The 17,949-nt window shown below is 34.9% G+C and overlaps 1 long non-coding RNA gene across 1 annotated transcript in view; it reads left to right on the forward strand.

Annotated features, from left to right (window-relative positions):
• Nucleotides 1-10,089, forward strand: part of LOC138808704 (uncharacterized) — a 28,665-nt gene extending 18,576 nt beyond the window's left edge. Inside the window, exon 3 of the long non-coding RNA XR_011366584.1 lies at nucleotides 10,012-10,089. This is a non-coding gene — a long non-coding RNA (uncharacterized lncRNA). The remainder of the gene's footprint in view (nucleotides 1-10,011) is intronic.
• The last annotated feature ends 7,860 nt before the right edge of the window (nucleotides 10,090-17,949 follow it).

Genomic DNA, 17,949 nt, shown 5'->3' on the forward strand with positions numbered 1-17,949 from the left:
CTGTTTTTTTTTTATTATGTGAATTCAGAAGATCAAGAACACTTAGAAGGTATCACAAGCTTATACCAAAGACAATGAATTGATACTTTTTATATTCGAATATATATTCTAAACCTAATTATTTATGTTCCAATCTATTTATGGGAATAAATTTCAATTTATTTGTCAATTTATAAATTAATTCTAGTTAGATTCACTGTGTGAAATTTAAGATCAGCACATATAAATATTAAATATATAAGTAGATATAATATAAGAAATTGTTATGCATTGTTCTGTGTGGTTAGTGTATCAAAGGCAACTCTGTTTTAAAGTATTATCCCATTATTTCTACCTCAGTTTTTGGTAGAGTTAGACCTAAAGCTTTACCATTTGTAAATTTAAAGCCTGGAGGCAAGAGGAAACACTTAGATTAAAACATTACCCATTTAAAGCCTAATATCGAGGAGAAATATATAGACTTCTCCAGGAGCTATGGAAATATTTGGTGATAGAAAGTCATTAGTGTAAGTTCCTGCCTGGTTGTATGGTAGACAGGCCAGGACATTAAGTAAACATGCATATGAACAACTTTTTCATCTTCTTGGCTTTAGCTACTTTTGAAATTATAGGTATAATGAACAATTATATTTTTTTGTTGTTGTGGCTTTTTTGGGTCCAGTCGTGGGGCCTGAACTCTGGGCCTGGGCCCTGTCCCTCAGCTCTTCAGCTCAAGGCTAGCGCTCTACCACTTGAGCCACAGCACCACTTCTGGCTTTTTTCTTTTTGCTTATGTGACCTGCCAGAATCAGCTCGACCCAGGGAAAAGTAATCCAACTCAGGCGCAAGCCCCAGGAGTGGCTTTCTTCACTGGGTAATCAGAGCCAGAGGCTGCCCCTCCCTTTAGCAGCCTTGACAATGAATTGAAATTCAGTAAACATAAATCCAGAGAGTCGCTCCAGGCTGGGCTCTGTGAGTTTCTCACAAACTAGCTCCCAGGAAAAGCTACTGTTTGCTGAAAGGCCTCAACTCTACCCAGTACCTAGCCTCATCACAGCATCTCCAAACTTGAGGAAAAAGCCATCTCCCTCTTTTGGGATAATCAAAGCATATCCCTCCCATTGAACTAAACTGAGAGGAGGATCACAAAATCCTGGGTAAAGCAAAGCATTTTTCTGCCTGTTCAAACGAACTGACTTAAGAAACCAACCAAGCCACAGGAAAATCAAACACCACAAGCGGACCAGAGACTCAAACAAAAGGCTGTTTATAGACACAAGGGAGATACAGGATTTTTCCCACCACTCCCAAAATAAAGAACTATTTTATTTCCTCTTTTTGTACATTTTATAAAAATTTTTTTCTAAAACTTTTTTTTTAATTTTTAATTTTTACCTTTTTTAAAATAAAATGTTTCCTAGTAACATTTTTTCCCTCTTATTATTTTTTTTTAGAGGTATATGTGTGTATGCGTTTTTCTTTCTTTTTTTTTCTTTTAAATTTTTTTTTGTTTTTTGTTTTGCTCTATTGAATTTCTGATCTTTTTTCTTTCTTTCTTATTCTTTTCCCCTTTTCTTTTCTTTCATTCTCTTTTATGTGAGTTAATTGTTTTTCTGCACATCCTCAGACATGCCCACAGTTGATTATTAGACCTTATCCTTTATTGTGTACACACTTAATCCAAGAATTGATTATTCAGTTCAAAACCTCTTAGACTTAAATTCCTTAATGGCAGTATTACCTCTTTATACCTATATAATATTTTCAGTATTTTTATTTTTAAGTTTTTCACATCTCCTTTATATCCCTCCCCTTCTGCATTATATGCATGTGCTTCTCTGAATATTTCGTTTTGAATCTGCATAATATTTTTAATTTTTACTTTTCTATTTTTTCTGGTCTCTTATTTTTCCCCTTGCTCTTTCTTCTTTTTCTTTTATCTCTACTTTCAACCTATCCCACCTATTTCCTGCTTTGAGATTAGGACTTAGTTAAGTTAACTCTCCCTGTGCCTTCCTATTTTTTACCCATATCTCTCCCTAACCCTAATAATTTCTCGTTTGTCAAATTCATATTTGTGGTTGTTAGCCCATTTGACGTTGAATAGATGTACCTATTGAACTAAATTGTATCTGCAGACTATTGACTGTGCAAATACAGACTTTGGTTGATGCTTGTCTTAAGTTAGTGTTCTAGCACTAAACTGGTGTTATTTTCATCCCAAATGGGCCGAATAAGCCAGAAAAAGACAAGAAAAATGGCAAGTCCTGGGTATCTCAACTCCCACTCATGATAATCAGGGGACAGAACAGATAATTAATAATCCAGAGGAGAGTTCCCAATTAGCTCTACAAACAGTGCTGGCAAACATGATAAATGAAAAGATTGAAAATATACAAAGGAGTCTGTATGAGCATGATAGAGAGAGAGAGAGAGAGAGGAGACAAACAAAAGTTCAATGGAGGCAAACAAAAGGTCAATACAGGAAAAGATTGAAAACTTACAAAGGACTCTGTATGAGTGTGATAGGGAGAGAGAGGAGGCAAACCAAAGGTTTATACAGGAATATTCTGAGCTTAGGAAGCTACTCAAAAACTGATACAGGATTTGGGTGAACAGCTTGAGAATACTTAAAGAAAAAGGCAGGAATGGCATGAGCAGGCTGAGAACTCTCAACGAGAACTACAGGAATGGCGTGAACAGGAGGAAGCTAAGCAAAGAGTAATACAGGAATTGAGAGTATACACAATGATCACTAAAGGTATACATGGAATCCATTAACAAATAGCTGAAGAAAGTCAGGGAGACCACAAAGGGAATACTGAATGGAACCCAACCGAAAAAAAGGGAATTTAAGCAAACCATAAACATTCAACTAAGTGATTTGAGAATGAACACTGAACACCAAATTAAGGAAGTAAAAAAGTTCATACAACATCAAAAACAAAGCTTCAACAAAGAATTTGAAGCCATCAAAGCTGACCAATTAGAAGGAAAAGAAATTTTAAAATAGAAAGCCTTGACAGCAGTTTAGACCATGCAGAAGATCGAAACTCGGGGATTGAAGACAGCCTAGATATTATAGAGAAAGAACATACAACCATCCAAGTCAAGTCCAAGAAATATGATAGATCTATCCAACACTTGGAAGACACAATCAGAAGGCCTAATGTGAGGATTATGGGTGTAGCGGAACACCTAGAAACAGAAGTTAATGGTCTAGGAAATTTGTTTAACAGGCTCCTACAAGAGAACTTCCCAACATGAAAAAGGATAGGCCTATTCAGATACAAGAAGCTTTTAGAACTACAAATAGACCAGACAAGAATAGGACATCCCACTGTCACATTATAATCCACATAGGATGAATTGAGAACAAGGAAAAGGTCCTTAAACATGTCAAGGAGAAAAGATCAATCACCTATAAAAGGAAACAAATTAGAATCACCTCAGATTTCTCAGCAGAGACAATCATAAGCAAGAAGAGACTGGAATGATGTATGCCATGCCTTAAAGACAAACAACCTGCACCCAAGAATACTGTATCCACCTAAACTCTCCTTCATAACTGAAGGCCAAAATAAATCCTTCCATAGCAAAGAAAAATTGAAACAGTACATCTCTACCAAAACAGCCCTACAAAAGATTCTTAAAGATGTCCTACACATAGAAAACCAACAAGACCACAATAAAGGCCTAGAAACTGCACCCAAACTGAGAATCCAAAAACCATAGGAAGAACCCAGTTTTTGTAGACCCCAACAAGGTGGATAACATGGCAGGAACTCCCAAATACCTCTCAGTCCTATCTCTCAACATTAACGGTCTTAATTCTCCAATTAAGCGACATAGACTGTCTAGTAGGACTAAAAAGTAAGATCCTTCTATCTGCTGCCTTCAGGAGTCACATCCTGCCAGTAAAAACAAACACATTTTCAATGTTAAAGGTTGGAAAAAAAATCTACCAAGCAAATGGCCCTCATAAACAGGCGGGAGTTGCAATCCTAATATCAGATAAAATAGACTTCCAATGAAAATTCATGAGAAGATATAAAGAAGGATGCTACATACTAATTAAGGAATCTCTCCTTCAGGAGGATATTACAATTTTAAATATCTACTCGCCAAACAAGGGAGCATCCAAATTTATCCAAGAAACACTAGTTTCCCTCAAATCCCATAGAGTCCAAAGACATTAATTGTTGTGGATTTAACACACTACTCTCCCCACTAGATAGATCAACTCGGCAAAAACACAACAGAGAAACCCAGATCTAAACAACTTCATAGATCAACTAGATTTAACAGACATCTACCGAATATTTCACCCATCAGCATCAGAGTACACATTTTTCTCAGCAGCACATGAACAGTTTCTAAAATAGACCACGTTTTAGGCCACAATGCAAACTTGTCCAAATTCAGAAACATTGAAGTGATACCGTGCATTCTCTCTGACCACAAGGGATTAAAATTAGAACTCAACACCAAAAGCCACCAAAGAAAGTCCTGTAACACATGGAGCCTGAACAACACACTGCTGAATCATGATTGGGTCATGGAAGAGATTAGACAGGAAATTCAAATGTTCATGCTATCCAACAAAAATGAGCACACAAATTACCAGCTCCTCTGGGACACAGCAAAGGCAGTACTTAGAGGCAAGTTTATAGCTCTGAGATCTTACATCAACAAATTGGAGAGATCTGAAAGTAACAATTTAATGAGACATCTGAACCTCCTTGAAAAAGAGCAGCAAGATATACCCCAATGTAATAGATGGAAAGAAATAATTCTTTCAATTAATTCATTTTAATTAAAATTAAATCAGAAATAAATGAATTAGAATACAAAAAAACTATAGAAAACATCAACAAGAGAAAGACTTGGTTGTTCGAAAAAATTAACAAAATTGACAGGCCCTTCGCAAATCTTATCAGAAAATGAAGAGAACACACCCAAATAAAACTCAGAGATGAGAATAGAAACATCACCACAGAAACAACCAAGACTCAGAACATTATAAGGGAATATTTCGCAAAACTTTATGCTAATAAGTTTGAGAACGTGGCAGAAATGGACCTTTTCCTAGCAAATATTGACATGCCAAAACTAAACCAAGATTAGTTAAACCATCTTGAGAGGCCCATTTCAAGCATTGAAATAGAAACTGCAATAGAGACCTCTCAGCTAAGAAAAGTCCAGGTCCAGTTGGTTTAGAGCAGAGTTCTACAAGGCCGTTAAAAGAAGAACTCACACAAATACTACTCCAACTCTTCAATGAAATTGAAAGAGAAAGTTCACTACCCAACACATTCTATGAAGCCATCATAACTCTCATCCCAAAATCAGGAAAGGACTCATCAAAGAAAGAGAACTATAGGCCCATTTCTTTCATGAACATTGATGCAAAACTTCTCAAAATTTTGGCCAATCGTCTTCAGAAAATCATACAACACAATCTAACAGGATTCATTTCAGGGATGCAAAGCTGGGTCAATATTCGCAAATCAATTAATATAATTCATCACATCAACAGGGGCATGGATAAGAACCACATGGTTATCTCAATAGATGCAGAAAAAGCATTCGACTAGATCCAAAACCCCTTTCTGATGAAGGTTCTGGAAAAATTAGGAATCCATGGAACATTCCTCAATAGAATAAAGTCTATACATGACAAAACTACAGGCACCATTAAACTTAATGGTGAAAATCTAAAGTCATTCCTCTTAACTCAGGAACAAGACAATGATGTCCACTATCACCACTTCTCTTCAATCTAGTAATAGAATTCCTATCTACAGCACTAAGACAAGATGCAAAGATAAAAGTGATCCAAATAGGGAAAAAAGAAATAAAACTCTCCCTCTTTGCAGATGACATGATCTTGTATTTAAAGAATACGATAGACTCCACTCCCAAATTACTGAAGTTGATTCCAAACTTTGGCAAAGTACCGGGGTATAAAATTAAACCCCCAAATCAATGGCTTTTCTGTATGGCAATAATGAGTAAAGTGTTGCTGAAATCAGGAAAGCAACTCCATTTGTAATAGCCCCACAAAAAATAAAATACCTAGGAATTAACTTAACCAAAGAAGTGAAGGTCATTTATGATCAAAACTTTAAAAACTTGAAAAAGGATATAAAAACAGAACTAAGAAAATGGCGAAAATGCCCATGATCCTGGATTGGAAAGGTTAACATCGTGAAAATGGCAATACTTCCCAAGTCTATCTACAAATTCAAAGCGATGCCAATCAAATTCCAACCTCATTCTTCAAGGAAATAGAAGAGGCAATCCAAAAATTCATATGGAACAATAAAAGACCCCGAATAGCAAAAACGCTCCTCAATTGAAAGAACACTGCTGGGGAATATCAATACCAAATTTCATACTCTATTATAAAGCCATAGTAATCAAAACAGCATGATAGTAGCACAAGAACAGACCTCAGGACCAGTGGAATAGAATTGAAAACCCAGAAATGAACCTACAGACCTATAGCCATCTAATGATAAGGGAGCTAAAAAGATAGAATGCAAGAAAGTCTTTTCAGTAAATGGTGATTGCAAAATTGGTTAACTACTTGTATAAAAACAAAGCTAGATTCTTATATATCACCGTGCACCAGAAGCAACTCCAAATGGATCAAAGACCTTGGAGTCAAAGCAGACACTCTAAAAACATTACAGGATGGAATAGGAGAAACCCTAGGTCTCCTTGGCGCAGGCCAAAATTTTCTTAATAGAGATCCAGAAACACAACAAATCAAAGAAGGTTTGGACAAATGGGATTGCATGAAGCTGCAGAGCTTCCCTATGGCAAAGGACATAGCTAGCAAGATCAATAGAAGTCCCACAGATTGGGGGAAGATCTTCACTAACCATACAACAGACAAGGGTCTCATATCTAAAATATACTTGGAGCTCAAAAAATCAAACCCCCCAACAACAAATCCTCAAAGAAACAACTGCCCAATAAATAAGTGGGCTAAAGACTTAAAGAGAAACTTCTCTGAAGAAGAAAGAAGGATGGCCAATAGACACATGAGGGAATGCACAACCTACCTAGCCATAAAAGAAATGTAAATCAAAACAACATTGAGATACCACCTTATCCCAGTTAGAATGGCAAAAATCAAGAACTCTAACAACAACAGATGCTGGAGGGGATGTTGATGGGACTGTAAACTTGTTCACCCACTTTGGAAAGTAGTATGGAAGTTCCTGAAAAGACTCCACATAGAGCTCCCCTCTTACCGAGCAATCCCACTTTTGGGCATTTACCCAAATGTTTACAAACAAGACCACACTAAAGCTGCCAGCACAACTATGTTTATTGCAGCATTATTTACCATAGCTAAGATATGGAACCAACCCAGATGCCCCTCACTAGAAGAATGGATCAAGAAAATGTGGTATATATACACAATAGAATTCTCTGTCTCCATCAGAAAGAATGACATTGCCCCATTTGTTAGGAAATGGAAAGACTTGGAAAAAATTATATTAAGTAAGCCAAGCCCAAAGAAACATAGGTCCCATGGTGTTCCTTATTTGCCATATCTAGTATATGTCTGAGTCAAGCAGAAAAGGTCAGATAAGGTGATGTTAGGGAAATGAACCCTAAGATATGTATTCAAATGTTCTTTTTCTTTCATGTGATTGTTTCTAATGCATTTATAAGATTATTTCTTTGTTGCTTTGTATGTCCCTCCCCCACAGTATAACCCCTGCTTTCACTGTATTTGATGTCGGTATAATTTGTAGAGGGGAAGGGGAAAAACAAGTCCTTTAAATAAGAATACAGGTGGACCCGTTGCAACAATGACAAGTACAAGTTGTTATGTCGAAAATGAACTTTACAACTTTGGTAGGGGGGCAGGGAGGGCTGGGTGGGAAGGAGGTGGAAGGATGGGAAGGGATGGGAAGGTGGAATAAAAATGTTTTTTTTTCATGTTGTTTCTAACACATTTATAACATGATTTATTTGTTGCTTTCTATGTCCCTTCCCCACAGTCTAACCCCTGGTTTCACTGTATTTGATGTTGGGATAAGTTGTGGAGGGGAAGGGAAAAAAACAAATAATTTAAATAGGGATACAGGTGGACCCTTGCAACAACGATATGTACAAGTCATTATGTTGAAAAATGAACTTTACAACTTTGGCCTGGTGGAGGGGAGGCCGGGGTAAGGAGTAGGGGGAGAGTAGGCGGAGGTGAGGGGTTGGGGGTGTGAGATGGGAAGAGATGGGAAGGAAACAAAGAGGAGGCAACAATTCTTGCTAAGAAATGTACTCATTATCTTGCCCAAGTAACTGTAACTCCTTTGTATGGTATTTTCACAATAAAAAAATCGTAATTTTTAAAAAATAAATAAAATAAAAAAATAAAAAACAAATAATATAAGGACCTAGGAAAAAGGAATCTTAAAGTTTTACTTTATGGAATGTAATCTGAAAGGACACATTTATGAATGAACCTATATATTGTAAATCAATGTAGACTTCAACGTATTATATATAGAAGACAATGAAATATATTATGGACTTTATACAAACATAGATACTTTTTTTAGACAAGCACCAGGAATATCTTTAATTTCTATACTATTCATTTCAACCATAAGTTAAAATTTAAAAAACTCTCAACCTCTGCAGCAATCATTATAGATGCATACAAACAACTCAAATACATTTCGATATCAAAGTCTGGCAATTCACGTGGAAGAATACTATGGAATCCATGAATTTTTAAATTAAGATATTGCTGTTGCTTTGTATATGAAAATATGTTGTAGGGACACAAAGGATGGACTGGCACTTTTGAAATTTAAGAAACTTAACCAAACTCCTATGTAGGAGAACAATTTGTAGAGCCATCCACAATTTCAAAGAGGTAGTGATACATACTTATCCTTTTGGCAATATCAAATGAAGTTTCTTCCAAGTTGTTCTTCAGACCCGGTTTGATATAATGTTTCAACAGAAGGAGATACAGCATATCTTTGCTATTTCTATTCCCAGCAGCAAGATGCAAGGGTGTCAAGAGACCTTTAGTTTGGGGATTGGTATCTTCATCATGATGAAGTAAGAAAGAATCCATTCTGGTGTTATTCCACATATACGCACTGTGCAGGGGTGCCAAGCCATTCAGAGTTATTGCATGAATATCTGCCTTGAGCTACCAACTCATGGACAATGTCTAAATGTCCACTCTAGGCTTCCCGATGAAGAGGGGTATACTTACCTCATCCCTAGTATACATATGAGTGGCCTTTTGGGAAAGTAGTCTCGGAACTCTAATAAGTCGATTAATTTCGGCATCCCAAAGAAGAAATTTGCATGGATTCTTCTCCATTATTTTCTTGCAATTGATACCATTCCTCACGTTTTCATCTTGTTCCTTGTCTTCATCAGAATTGCCTAACCAGAGACTTTGAGTAATAGTGGGAATGAGGTGTCCATGTATTTCCCCAGTAGCTCACGTTGGTTGACATGGTCAGAAAATCCGGTGAATTTTCTGCATATGTTTTTCACCATGATTTATTTTCTCTTTTTCCATTTTTACTATTCTAAATTATTCTAACTGGATAGTAGTGAATTGATATTCACTCCGTATTCAAATGCACAGACTGAAAATGAGGACCAGTGGTGTCTTCATGTGCAGCTTATTCTAGGAAGGAGAAAATAGGAAACAATGCCTTCTATGTATATGATTTGGGAAATACTATGATATAGTGTAAGAGAACTTACTATTCAATATATGAGCTTTAAGAGCTTTCTAATAGATGAATTTTTTATTGGTACCCAACATTAGAAAAAAAATGTATAATACAGTAGTAAAATAGAAGTCCTTTGCATGACTATTTAAATTCCTTGTTTTTTTAAAGACACTTGTTTTCATCTAAAAAAGTTGGCCTATCTACTGTTTTCAAGTGATTTTGATGATTGAAGATGCTTAATGAGAAGTCAAAATGTATTAGTATTCCTTTGATATCAATTAAATTTCATTTTTTCTTCTTGGAGAATATAATGATCGAAGCAATATTTCAGAATCAGCAAGTAATAGTTCAGCATCATGTTTCCAATGCAAGTGGATCACCAGTAAGTAATCCTCGATACCATTTTCCTCAAAGTTTTTTTTCACAGATACAATCTGCCTGCCTTCTCTAGCAGCTTTCCTAGCCTGGACCTTTTCTTTCATTGGGCAGGAAAAGTGTGATTCAACTGATTTCAGTCATATTTGTTCCTAGAGTTATCAAGGATTTAGATTCTTTTTTAAAAAAAACATTACTTGTGGGGCCTGAACTCTGGGCTTTGGCACTGTCCTTGAGCTCTTCAAATCAAAGCAAGCGCTCTACTACTTGAACCACAGAATCACTTCTGTGGTTCTGTTTATGTGGTGCTGATATGGGAAATGATAGAGCAGAAAGTGAAATAATGCAACCAAAAATATAAAAGCAAAATAAATTAGGACAATTATGGAGCAACCATATTGTCTATGAAAATCATGAAAGAGAGAGAGGAAGAGAGATACAGATGTGCAATGACCTAGCTATCCACAAAATCAATGCTTCTGATCTATTTATAAAGCAGTTTTATTGTTTTATTTGTTAAAAGAGATGGAAATAGAATTTATGTATTTACTTGAAATTAGCACATACATTTTTAGTCACCTACATAAAGAGACATAGCTTTGACTAAATTACAGACAAGAATCTTAATCCTTGGGCTGGGAAGGTGATAAGTGGTAGAGTGTTTTTCTTGTAGCTTACTACAGTGCGGACACTACTTTCCAAAAAGGCCACTCATGAATACTAGGGATGAGGATGAGTATACCCCTCTTCATCAGGAAGCCTAGAGCGGACACTTAGACATTGTCCATGAGTTAGTAGCTCAAGGCAGATATTTATGCGATAAATCTGAATGGCTGGACACCCCTGCACAGTGCTTATATGTGAAACATATTGCAGCACACACACACACACACACACACACACACACACACACACACACACACACACACACATCATCATCATCATCATCATCATCATCATCAGATTTCTTCTTAAGTATTTTTGTGTATGATCTTAAGAAGAAATTTACATTACTAATTTGAATTTCTGAGAGAAGAGTATAATCAGTGTACATCTTGCTTCTATACTCTCAATATTTAATTGCTATCGAAGTATATGCAATAGATAAGTATAGGAAAAAGTAGGAGCCACACTGGTGGTTCATGTCATTATTCCTAGCTAATCAGAAAGATGAAATCTGATGATTGTGGTTTGAAACCAGACCAAGAAAAATAGTCCATTAGATTCTGGTTTGAAAGTAACCAGCAAAAGCTAGAAATGGAGCTGTCTTACAAGCAGTAAAATGCTAGCCTTGAGAAAACTAAAACAAAAAAATAACAAATTCTGGGACAGAGCTAGGCCTTGAGTTCAAGCTCTAGTATTAGTATTTAACTAATGAAGGAATGAATTAGTTAATTAATTACCTAAAATAAAATAAGTGGTGACATGTGGAGGGGCAGGTAAAATGTAACAACCCTGGTGACTGGAATATGTATTATTTTGTAATAAGACAAATTATAATTTGTCCTAATCACTCATATTTTATTTGAACTTTTTTGTACAATAAACTCTGAATTTGGCATGCGTGTATATGTGTACATGTGCACACATATGTGTTTAAGTGTGTGTGTGTGTGTGTGTGTGTGTGTGTGTGTGTGTGTGCTGTTGCAATGTTGCTTGCAAATATGAACAGGGTGAGGCTGAAAAGAGCTGTGTTAAAATGTTTTTTAAAATGTTTTTTTATTTATCAGTGTTCTGTCCTGTCATTTCAGTGGAAACACCCTTCTGTACATTTTATTTGTTAATAACATCATCATAATCGAAGCAATTACAACATTAAGTTAGATAAAAGAGATCATTTTCAGCGTTTAGTATGTGTTAGGTAAAAAGATACACATATAATTGGGTAGTAAGTTATGACTGTCAGTTCAAAATATGTATTTGACCTCTTAAATTGATTATATTTTTAAGAAATACTCATGGAGTGATTTTGACCGACTTGAACAAGTAAGTATTACTCTCTGGTTATTTCTGTGAAACTCAAGGTAGGTAAACTCCGGATTTCTGTTAAAAATAACTTTCTTTGTAAGATCGTATCTATTCACACTAAGATAATAAAATCCGTATTTTTAAGGTTTGAATATCCCATCATATTGACTGAAAATCAGTATTGTGGCTATGCGTGTTAGATATATATTTCAAAAACAAAAACAAAAACATGTGTCACCTCCAGATTGTGGATGCATTTGAAGTTTGTACATACAAAGGTTTCTTCATTAATAGTTCTTTTGTGGGAGTAACTATCACAACTTTAACAAATAAGGCTTTTCGAATATCTTTTCCAATATAAATAACATCCCAGAGCGAGTTTTGCAATTTCTGAAAAACATTTAAATATTTTACTATTATTTTAGTTCATTGACTATACAGCTAAAGACATTTCTGAAATAAATATTGTTAAGATCTGAAAATGTAAGTGGGTATATAGGCTTTTCATGCATCATTTCATGAAAAGCCAGTTTTTATGAAACTAAAAGAAATAGAATAAAAGAATGTAAGTGAATTGGGTAACCTAATTATTAGTATAATTTTATTTTCTATTAGCACAGTCCTTTGAATGTAGATGATGCAGTTAAATTATTTTTTGTCTCACTGTGCTTGTTATTTTTAGATTATTTGTAGTTATAAGAATGAATTTGTAGTATAAATAAAGGTCTTTTAAAATGATTAGGATTAATCTTGTGTTTTGTGTTCTACTCCCATGAAAATGAGTTATGATCAAGTGTTAATAGTTTATAATTGAATCTTCAGCATCATAAGAAATTTTGAAAAATTTGGTAGTATTGATGTCTTTTTTGTGGGGGCGTTCGGTAGTGGGGCCTGAACTCTGGGCATTATCCCTCAGCTCTTCAGGTCAATTCTAGCGCTCTACCACTTGAGCCACAGCGTCATTTCCAGCTTTTTTCTTTTTGCCTTTGTGGTGCTGAGGAATTGAACCCAGGGCCTCATTCATGAAAGGCAAGCGCTCTACCACTAAGCCACCTTCCCAGCCCTTCATGTCTTTTTAAACCAATAGTATTCACAAAATGGAGAGTCTTTAATTCATACTTAGGCCTTGATGTCTATGATTTTAAACCTCTCATTCCTAACATTAATGATAGGTCAGAGTGCATTTTTGGTTATAGGAAAGATAAAATATTTATCTAGGGTCAAAGGTGATTTTTATATCAGTCTTGCTTTAATAGCATTTTAAAGTAGTACCTTTCTCTCAAAATGTTGGGTATAAAAAGCAATCAAAATACTTCTAATGGTAAACAACTTAGTTGAGCTACAATGTGGAAATGATTGGTCCATAAGACCTGCAGTCTGTTTCCACCAGGAATTATGGAGGTCATTCTTTCAGTAAGACAGTGTTAAATAGAGATAGGGTCCCCAGGCAGTTCAGTGTTTAGTGAAGGGTTAAAATATGATTTCTACTATTTTGAGCTAGAAATCAAGAATGTTATACTTTAGCAGTTCTTTTCACAAGGGAGGTATGCATTGATTATGAACTTTGAGTATTCATATTACAGTTCCCTATTTTCTAAGATAAAGTAAAATATTATGAGTGTACACAATAATTCTGGGAAATTTTCCTAGAATTTGTAGACTAAGTGCTGGTATTTTAGTCATAAAATCGAATGAGGATAATTGATACAGTGGGAGATGAACCTCAGGCTAACACCATGTCTGCAATGTTGTACTAGTAATTCCAACTCTGAAGACTTCAATATAATCATCTGAGAATTAAAAATGTAAGGAGCTCCACTTCATGCAATTATTGTGAGGATTAAATTATATACCATAGGTAAAGTACTTGGAAAAACAATCAATTAGCATTTGGCACATTCTACCTGTTATTTTATCATGTGATGAAATCAAGCATTTTTACTGTGATTTTATATGTGCAATGTGATGTATTGATATGCATTGCATTGATCACTTTTCTGTCACTATGAGGAAAATACCTGCAAAGAAAATTTCTGAGGAGGAAACTATTATAATGACTCATGGCTTAAGAGAATTCAGTTTAAGATCAAATGTCTCCATTGTTTTTAATCATGTTTTTATTATCTTAACTAGTTGTACACGGGAATTTCCATTCAATAAATGAGTTTTTTAAGTATAATGGATCTTTATATAACTTTTCCTACCCTTCCAAACCTCACCCCACTTTAATTTTTTCTAGTTTCATATTATTTCCATTGAATATAATGTCTTCACTGTTACTCCATAACTCTTTTTATTCCTTCCATTTGACTTCCCCTCACATCTTCCAAGTGATTGTTTCTTGGTATTCAATTTTTGGGATTAAAATTCAATTTTATAAGAAATTACACCTTTTAAATATTGCTCTGAAAAATGAAAGCTTTGGTTAATATTGTTGTTTAACTTGCATATAATTCTGGCTTCCAAATACGAGACAGAACATGGGTCCTTTGTGTGTCTGGATCTGACTTCATTTACTTAACATATTTTTAGATCTATCCATTTCTTTGCAAATAATGTAACAGTCCTCATAATGGATAGGTGCAATACAATTGTGTATATATGACACACTTTCTCCAATCATCCTTCTGCCAAAGGGCATCTTGGCTATGGTGAATAGTGCAGTAATGAAGATGATTGTGAAAGTGATTTTACTGTAACCTTTTAGAAGAATTCATCATTATCTTTCTGGGAGCAATCCTATAGCCAGTTTTTTAGAATAAGCACATCCTTCCCTTCATCTCCATCACAACGTATTGCAAATCCTCAAAAACAAACTACCCCATACAGGTCTCAATAAGCTAAAACCACACTGTGCCCATATTCTTTCAATACATTTTTAATAATTACATAAATTTAGTGAGAACGTTCTATGTACTTTCCTAATGTGGGAATGAGAGACATAAAAACAGTGTAAAAGTAAGAAATATGCATTTTAATTAGCTATTATCATATTTAAAATCTTTTTCAGCTCTAACTCATAGCCTCACTTACTATTCTTTTAATCTTTATTTGATTACTTCATCTAGCCCCTAAATTATAACAGGTGAGTTAAATAAAGACAAAAAGTGTGGTTTGATTTTGACACGCATGTGCGAGGATGTACAATATGGGTAAATAGATGGATTGGAATTAATAGCAATTATCCATTTTGTTAAAGTAGAGATGGTTTTCCCAAACTGATTCATATTTCATTCAACAAAAAGAAACGTGTAACAATTCCCTTTGTTTTCCTCCTCATTAACTTTTGTTTCCATTTTATTTTATAATGATGATTTCATATATGTACTGTAGATACAAAAATATGTTAAACTATTTCTATCCGTATATATTGATAAATACACACATACATATATTACACAGGTTACAATGATAATTATAACTTCTGTAACTATACAATTTACTAAATTATTAAAAACTTCGATGGCTCATGCCTGGAATCCTGGTTACTCGGGAGGCTGAGATCTGATGAACATGGTTTAAAACCATCCTGGGCAGGAAAGTACATGAGCCTCTTATCTCCAAACAACCAACAGAAAATCAGAATTGGAACTGTGGCTCAAAGTAATAAAGTGGTAGCCTTGAGAGAAAAAGCTAAGGGACATCACCCGGGCTCTTAGTTCAAGAACTACAATCTACCCCAAAAAATTATTTAATTTACACCTGTGTAAGTAGAGTATTTCCATCACCCAAATGTACATCCATGCTCATTTGCAAGGTAACTCTGTTTTGTCTGAAGTACCAATAAATATTATCACTTAAGTAGAAAGCATTGGAACATAGGTTCATTCTGTCTCTCTCATGGAGTTTTCTCGACTCAAATACTCAAGTGTTACAATTATTCCAATTATTTAAAATCATAGCTTTTATCTTTAATACCCCTAATATTACAGTTTGAATTCAGTGTCTTGTGCCCCCTAAATAGGTGTTCTTACCACTTTGTCATGTGTCCAGCCCTAAATTATCAAGATTATTTTTTCAGATAGAAACTGGCTTCCTACTTGTGTATGATCTTGGCCACAGTCCACTTTATGTTATTCTTCCTGCAATTTAGAATAATAAGTGCATGGTATTATGTACAGATCTTTCTGTCTAGTCTGGGCTTTAGCCACTGTTCTCACAACAGTGCACTCCCATGTAGTTAGGATTTTCAAAAGTTTGTCATAGCTGATTTTTTTTAAATCTTTTCATTTCCTGCAGGTTCTTGAGTACTGAATTAATTTGTGTTTTCTTGTGTTGTTTTGTTTCATTTGAATGTATGTATTGATTTGTTCCTTACTTTTCCTTTTGTTTATTTCCCTCAAGTTCTTACCTAAAGTGCTGTGAAACCAATTCTTCTTTCTCAAAATAGGGTGAACATTATTTATTCCAAAGAAATTTCAGTAACATTTAAACACCTTCATATCTATGAATGGTATACAAATGCTAAACGCTGAGAAGGGTGTTGTTACTTTCACGGTAGTCTTTGTCATACACAGATCATGAAATATATGAAGATAATATAACTACAGATGCATGCCAAGAGGAGAAAACCTTATTATTAATTGTTTGACAGAAGCTTCCCTTCTAGTGAAAGAAATATATTACTTGATGCAGGATTTCACAAAATCATATTGCTAGGAGGAACCTAAACAATCATCTAATACTGTAGACTTGAGAGTGATGACTTGACTACCTGAATAATTTACTTTTGGGTCAAATAAAAGCAGGCTTCCAAAATGAGAGTAGATTTTAGAGAAACATGATGAATTTTATGTAAATAGGTCCTTAGCTGATTTTGTTAATTTGTGACCTAATACAGGGAAATAAAGTACAGCAAGGTAAAAATTAAAGAATTTCACATTGAAATACTCATTTGTGTGTGTGTGTTCATGCGCATGTGAGTATGCAAACTCATATGTGCATGTGCTCATGCATGCATTCATCATTCTTGAGGCTTGATAGTGCCTGGGATATATTCCTCAGCTTCTGTGCCCAAGGATAGTGGTCTACCACTTCAGCCACTTCTGTTTTTATTTTTAGATAATCGCTTGTATTTTCATGATTGGACTGGCTTTGAACAGTGGTCATCAGATCTCAGACTCCCTAGTTGCTAGCTAAGCTTATTCAGCCTCTGAGTACCTAGTTAAAATTCTGGGTGTCCTCTATGCTTCACTGCTCTTTTATTCATTTCCTGAGGTAATCACAAGCCTAAGTTATATATATATATATATATATATATATATATATATATATATATATATATATATATATATATGTCTAATTGCTTTAAAAATAGTTACTGCTTGGTACCAGGGGTTCCCATCTATACTCTTACCTACTTAGGAGGCTTGAGAATAGAACCCAGGCCAAAAGTTTAGTGGAATTCCTTCTCAATCTACAGCTGGGTGCATTGGATCATTTCCAACATCCTTAACTATCTAGTTACTAACATTGGAAGGACTGCGGATCCAGGCCAGTCAAGGTAGCAGGCTAGACAAGTTGGTGTTCATGTCAGATGCCATTGATGATGGGAAGGCTAAAAGGACAGATCAGGTGCATGTTCTTGTGGAAAGAAAATCCCTATCCTAAAATTAACCACTGATATGATGCTGGCCTAGAAAGAAAAATATACTCCAGTTTGAAATACCCACAATTTCCCACAACCAAATTAAGTATATACATGAACAATCTAAAACTTAGTACAATCTATTCTTTAATATCAGCTTTATCTGATTATCATATGATGTGACAGAATAGTTTCTTCATTAAACTTATGACAATTTAAAAAGTCCTAGAAAATTCTTTCACACTTATTAAGTGCAAATGAATGGCAAATTGCCTCATTTCTTACATATTTGACTACCACTATAAATTCGTC

Source organism: Dipodomys merriami, unplaced genomic scaffold (assembly GCF_024711535.1).
Source record: "Dipodomys merriami isolate MVZ:Mamm:240054 unplaced genomic scaffold, mDipMer1.0.p SCAF_47, whole genome shotgun sequence".
NCBI classification, from domain to species: Eukaryota; Metazoa; Chordata; class Mammalia; order Rodentia; family Heteromyidae; genus Dipodomys; species Dipodomys merriami.